Below are 7,465 nucleotides of genomic sequence, written 5' to 3'. Positions count from 1 at the left end.
CTGTTTGTGTGACATAAACTTAAACCGTGATCTTTGGCCCAACCCACTTGACTCATAAAGAGGAAGAACCATGAAGGTCATACAAAGCACAGAGGATTGGCAGCTTCAAAAAAAATAAAAGGATAGCAAAACCTGCTGCTTTAAATCTTGTGGAGCAGTCATCATAAAAAAAAAAATCCTGCATTTATTTTCTATCCTCATGATGTTATGAATACTGAATGTTATTTCTTATTATATATATTTCACATCTTGGGGATATGATTCCAGAATGAATGAACATTTTGTATTTCTTCGTAGTGATTTCCTTGTGTTGATATGATTTATTTTTCTGCCAGCAAAAATAGTTTTTTGGTAAGCTGCTTGGTACACTTTCATTTAAAGTGTCTCCATCTTGCCAAGCCTTTATGAAAGACCCAAATTTGCATATTTGAGACCATCAAGTAGTCACTACAAAATGGTCTCATGAACTTTCAGCAACTAACAAAAGCCCTTACTGATGTTAATGTAGGTGCTGCCTACAAAGGACATTTTCGTGGCATTGAACAAAGTGGATATAAGTAAGGAAGGATAAATAACTAAGTTTGTTAGTTTAAAGCTTACAATTTGAACATTCAAAACAACTGGGTTGATAAAGACAGAGAAATGCGGAAATATAATGTAAAGCCAGGCTTTTTAGAAAGCAAAACAAAACTCAAACTTGAGGGGTCTGCAGAGGAGAAAAAAATCCTGGTTGTAAGAAGTCTAGTTGAGGAAACTAAATATGAGTAAGATGATTTCCAATTCATTCAAATAAATCAAGATAAACTAAATATTATGGATCAGCTAAAATGAGCACCGCTGTGTTTAGCTCAAATGTCTGTGATCACATCCCTGTCACAGAATTTATTTAAGGGGCTGGCTCATTAAAACTCCTGTGGCCTATGGCCTCGTATGCCAAGTGCAAGGAACAAGCTAAGCAGCAAACTCATCCCTCCAGAGAAGAAGGAAGGGAAGAGAAGATTGCTGGACCGAGCCAGACTACCTTTCCTACAATTCAGGAGCTGATTGTAGTGACTGTCTTTTCCTGCCAGTCAAACTATCTATCTATCTATCTATCTATCTATCTATCTATCTATCTATCTATCTATCTATCTATCTATCTATCTATCTATCTATCTATCTATCTATCTATCTATCTATCTATCTATCTATCTATCTATCTATCTATCTATCTATCTATCTATCTATCTATCTATATATATATATATATATACACTATATTGCCAAAAGTATTTGCTCACCCATCCAAATTATTGGAATCAGGTGTTCCAATCACTTCCATGGCCACAGGTGTATAAATTCAAGCACCTAGGCATGCAGACTGTTTTTACAAACATTTGTGAAAGAATGGGTCGCTCTCAGGAGCTCAGTGAATTCCAGCGTGGAACTGTGATAGGATGCCACCTGTGCAACAAATCCAGTCGTGAAATTTCCTCGCTCCTAAATATTCCACAGTCAACTGTCAGCTGTATTATAAGAAAATGGAAGTGTTTGGGAACGACAGCAACTCAGCCACGAAGTGGTAGGCCACGTAAACTGACGGAGCGGGGTCAGCGGATGCTGACGCGCATAGTGCGAAGAGGTCGCCAACTTTCTGCAGAGTCAATCACTACAGACCTCCAAACTTCATGTAGCTCAAGAACAGTGCGCAGAGAGCTTCATGGAATGGGTTTCCATGGGCGAGCAGCTGCATCCAAGCCATACATCACCAAGTGCAATGCAAAGCGTCGGATGCGGTGGTGTAAAGCACGCCGCCACTGGACTCTAGAGCAGTGGAGACGCGTTCTCTGGAGTGACGAATCGCGCTTCTCCATCTGGCAATCTGATGGACGGGTCTGGGTTTGGCGGTTGCCAGGAGAACGGTACTTGTCTGACTGCATTGTGCCAAGTGTAAAGTTTGGTGGAGGGGGGATTATGGTGTGGGGTTGTTTTTCAGGAGCTGGGCTTGGCCCCTTTGTTCCAGTGAAAGGAACTCTGAATGCTTCAGCATACCAAGACATTTTGGACAATTCCATGCTCCCAACTTTGTGGGAACAGTTTGGAGCTGGCCCCTTCCTCTTCCAACATGACTGTGCACCAGTGCACAAAGCAAGGTCCATAAAGACATGGATGACAGAGTCTGGTGTGGATGAACTTGACTGGCCTGCACAGAGTCCTGACCTCAACCCGATAGAACACCTTTGGGATGAATTAGAGCGGAGACTGAGAGCCAGGCCTTCTCGTCCAACATCAGTGTGCGACCTCACAAATGCGCTTCTGGAAGAATGGTCAAAAATTCCCATAAACACACTCCTAAACCTTGTGGACAGCCTTCCCAGAAGAGTTGAAGCTGTTCTAGCTGCAAAGGGTGGACCGACGTCATATTGAACCCTATGGATTAGGAACGGGATGTCACTTAAGCTCATATGTGAGTCAAGGCAGGTGAGCAAATACTTTTGGCAATATAGTGTATATATAGATATATATATATATATAGATATATATATATATATCTATATATATATATACAGAATGTTTCTAAATGCAGAACAGTGTTAAAAATAATTAAATCAAAGCCTCAAGCAGTGTTGGGTGGCCCTCTCAGCTCCACGCCACTTGGCCTATTGCGACTGCAGGATCCAGGCGTTGACTCAAACATCTTTTCATCCTCTCAGCCAGCCAACAAGCTCCACACTTCACCACTAGATGGTACTATGAATAGGGCACAATCTGAGCTATGGTCAGTAAAGGTTAATCCCAATTAAAAGATAAAATTTGGCCCAAATCTCTCCTTTCTCACAAAGGCTGTAATCACTCCCAGATCTTAGTTTTTAGGGCTAAAGTTATGTTACCAAATGAACATGCAAGCTTCTTGTATTAGATCTCAGTTCTGCATTTTATACAGTTGATCACAATATTGTTTAGAAGTGTTTGTAGTAATTTGGGGGACAGGACTGGACTGGTTTAAATACAATTGAATATCTTATTCCAGACACAAGCAAGGTCAATATTGGTTAAAAAGAAAAACAAGATATAAACAAAATGTAGAAAACAACCTATAACACAACAGTCTGCATGGTTTAGTTTTAGTGCCAATTCTATTTACTATGTAGATATATAAAATTGTAAAAATATTGTCAAACAGCATAGGATTAATTTTCAATATTATGCTGACAATACTCAGCTATATTTGGCCATCAATACTGATGAAACAAAGCCATTACATAGACTACAGTCATGTCTTTTTCTTTTTTAACTTCTGACTTTCTGTCAGTGTGATGAAGATGAAGCCATGTTTCCTCCGCCACTAGTTCGCCATTGCACCCCTGCAAATATTCCAGTGAGCCTGCACTGACGCACTCTGGCCATTTCTCAATATGCGTATTTGTGCATTCCACAGCAGTATTCCAATTCACAATAAATATCAGAAGAAGGCAGATTGATAATTCTAGCAATGAAAATAATTTTTTTAACGTATATTGTTTGTATTTTTTTAAATCACAACAATACCTCACATGCAAAAAACACTGCAATCAAATCTGCTTAAAAATTAAATAACTGCAGGACTCTCATAAAGAAGCATTTCTAATAATAGGTGGAGACTACAATGGCTCTCTTTGTGACAATCAGGACAGGAAACCTACAAGACCCAAACAACCTTTAAGATAAAAATTTACAACCTTCTTTTCCAATGAGTTTGCAGTAGTGAAATTATGGAGATACTTGAATCCATATGCAATAGGTTTTACATGGTCAAATACAAAGAGATCACATCAGTCCAGAATAGACCTATGGCTAACTTCTTTATCCTGCATCCAATATTTTTTAAGATTCTGGAAACTAAACAATACTCTACAAAAAGACCTGTAATAATGTCATATGGTTAAACTACTTAGCAAAGATTTCTTTTATAACAAAAATATGAGCAATGTCCAAAACTGGGAGTACTTCAAATTCAAAGTTAGGGGGTGTGCAATAAAAAAGCGTAAAGAATTGAAATCTATTAACAGGAAAAAGCAAGCAAACTCATTAAAGAGCTGGACTCATTAACAAAAGACACCCTGCTAGAGAATGAAAAAACAAGACAAAAAAAAATCAACTTAAAATTAATGAAATGTACATTGAATAGCAAAAGGAGTATTTATTAGATGAAGAGTAAAGTGGTCGGAATATGGAGGGAAAAAATACTGTACGTTATTTTTTTTGCCCTTGATAAAAGAAAAGATAAAAACAGCATCACACCCCTTAACAAGTATTGCCAAATTATCACAGACGCTAAAGAAATGTTGACACAGTATTTTATTTTTACAGTAAAATTTATCAGTCAACAAATAGTAACACAGCAAGCGAATGCTTCTTAAGTTCCATTCAAATTATTTATTTATTAAAAATCTGAGCCATCTCAAATCTTAGCCAAACGTTTAAAGATTGGTCTCCATGAAATCATCAACAACACTCAGTCAGGATTCATGGCCAACAGACATACTGTATTAGTTCAAACATCAGAATGTTTCTGGACTTAATTTATTACTCCGAGCTAATTGAAACTGACACACTTGATTGATTGATTGATTGATTGATTGATTGATTGATTGGTTGATTGATTGATTGATTGATTGATTGATTGATTGATTGATTGATTGATTGATTGACTGACTGACTTTACTGAGTGGAGAAATTTACTCGTTACATCAGCTCAAATAGTCAAAGAAGAAGAATGTGCCAAAGGAAGAAAAAGGTGCATTTAAAAAAAAATGTTTTTTTTTTTATAGTAGGATCATTATACAGGGTTATTGCACGGGGTGTTCACATGGGTATTTATATAGATGGATATTTATATTTATGGTTATTGCATTGGGTGTCAAACACAGATAAACAAGTTATTTTACCATGTATCAAATAGTAAAATGCACAAGTTTTTGCTGTTGTAGCGTCGCAGTGTAGAGTCTGGTTGTAGCAGGAATGAATGACCTGCGGTAGTGCTACCTTTTACAAACAAGGTGTAAAAATCTTTCACTAAAGGAGCTTTTCAGCTCCTCTACAGTCTGGTGCAGGGGTTGAAAGGTGTTGTCTATGATGAACGTAAGCTTTGACAGCGCCCTCCTCTCCGCCACTTCCTCTGGTGAGTCCAGAGCGCAGCCCAGGAAAGAAGTGGCCCTCATCACCAGCTTGTTCAGTCTCTTTCTGTTCAGCTCTGCGCTGCCCGGGGCCCAGCAGTGTAGAGGAGGGCTGAGGCAACTATAGAGTCGTAGAAGGTTTTAACCAGGGGACTGCTCACTCCAAAGGATCTCAGCCTCCTGTGGAGTGGAGGCGGCTCTGGCTATTTTTATACAGGGCGTCTGTGTTGTGAGTCCAGTCCAGTTTGTTATTGATGTGAACACTAAGGTATTTGAAACTTACTATCTTTCTTGATTTTTACAAAGCTTTTGACACAGTTGAACATCCCTTTTTATTCAAAACTCTGGAATGTTCTTGACAAAAAACATAAAAATGCTTTACAAAAATATCAACAGCTGTATAATGTTATATCATCACACAACTCCCAGATTCCCAATTCAAAGATCTGTTCGTCAGGGCTACCTTATTGCTGCATTGTTGTTCCTTTTATTTGTTCAAGTACTATCATTACATATCCCAAATAGCTAAATTATCACAGGTATCAATGTAGTCAACAAAGAAATAAGAATAACCCAATTTGCTGACGTCATTGCCTTTTATTGAGAGATAAACATCAGGTTGCACCTGCTATATCCTTAGCTGATTAATTCTCTGATGCTTCAGGTCTGATCCTTGGCAAACAGAAATGTGTAATTCTATGTTTGTACTTATCTAATGACAGACACATTTGTAACCTAATGGTGAAAGAGAAGGTCAAATATCTTGGTACTGAGATTTGCAAAACCAATAATGTGTCATGATTCTGGCACTGATGATTTGTTTAGCTCCACCCAGTTTTCATTCTCACTCATCAGATCCACAATTCCTGTTCCAATTTAAACTGCTTGTTTCCAGTCATCAGTGCCAGATTTTTTTTAACCTTGTGTGATTAGCTGATCCTGACTAGTTCCTGCTTCTGATTTTCTGACTTTCCCTGCCCCAGTTCTGATCTGTTTTGCTTGACCTGTTTTTGGACTGCTTTTTGGACTCAGCCTGCTAACGACCCTGAATCTGTCTCCTGAGCCTGGCTTGGATTTCCCTTTGGTACCTCTTCAGATCTCTGATCTTCTGACCTGGACATCTGCTTCTATATCGACACAGACTTTGGATTTTCCCTCCGGATAATTCTTCTCTTCCTCATCTGCTGGTTTCTGCTCATCAGTCTGCTCTGCTTCACTCCTGGAACTCTGTGGGCGGCTCTTGATGCATGCTTAGGAGAAATCATCTGGTTGGATTCCACTCCTTTCCCTGGCCTCGGACCAAACTTAAAAACCACAGATTCCAGTCACCCTGTCCCAAATGATGGAGCAGAGCCAGACCGAACTTCCCAACCTCAAACCTTGTGGGCGGGACTAAGTTCGGAATGGCACCCAGGCTAGCGTAGCAGAAAAAAATCTGTTGTTGTGGAAAATTGTGTGGGTATGGCGAGTGGGTCTGCTGTATGGGACCACTTTGCATTTAGAGTGACCTACGATGATGGCAAGCCTACAGCCTCCAATGTGGCTCCCGTCTGCTCCCCTTTGAGTCCCTTGGAGATGGTAGAGAGCATGCGCGAGATGATTAAATTCAAAGCAGCAAAACATGCGGAAATGACCCAAGGTTTCCGCGGATCATTAAAAATAATTACAATTCATTAATTTTTTTTGATTTTTTCATTGATTTCATTAATTTTTATGGGATTTCGGTGTAACAATGAACATATACTGAACCGAACCGTGGATTTTGTGAACCGTTCCACGCTTAATATATATATATATACACTCACCGGCCACTTTATAAGGTACACCTGTCCAACTGCTCGTTAACACTTAATTTCTAAGCAGCCAATCACATGCAGTTCAAACCGAGCATCAGTATGGGGAAGAAAGGTGATTTGAGTGACTTTGAACATGGCATGAATGTTGGTGCCAGAAGGGCTGGTCTGAGTATTTCAGAAACTGCTGATCTACTGGGATTTTCACGCACAGCCATCTCTAGGGTTTACAGAGAATGGTCCGAAAAAGAAAAAACATCCAGTGAGCGGCAGTTCTGTGGGCGGAAATGCCTTGCTGATGCCAGAGGTCAGAGGAGAATGGCCAGACTGGTTGGAGCTGATAGAAGGGCAACAGTGACTCATAAAACCACCCGTTACAACCAAGGTGGGCAGAAGAGCATCTCTGAACGCACAGTACGTCAAACTTTGAGGCAGATGGGCTACAGCAGCAGAAGACCACACCGGGTGCCACTCCTTTCAGCTAAGAACAGGAAACTGAGGCTACAATTTGCACAAGCTCATCGAAATTGGACAATA

Source organism: Cyprinodon tularosa, unplaced genomic scaffold (genome assembly GCF_016077235.1).
Source record: "Cyprinodon tularosa strain WSP-4 unplaced genomic scaffold, ASM1607723v1 ctg449, whole genome shotgun sequence".
NCBI classification, from domain to species: domain Eukaryota; kingdom Metazoa; phylum Chordata; class Actinopteri; order Cyprinodontiformes; family Cyprinodontidae; genus Cyprinodon; species Cyprinodon tularosa.
This window is presented reverse-complemented; position numbering follows the sequence as displayed.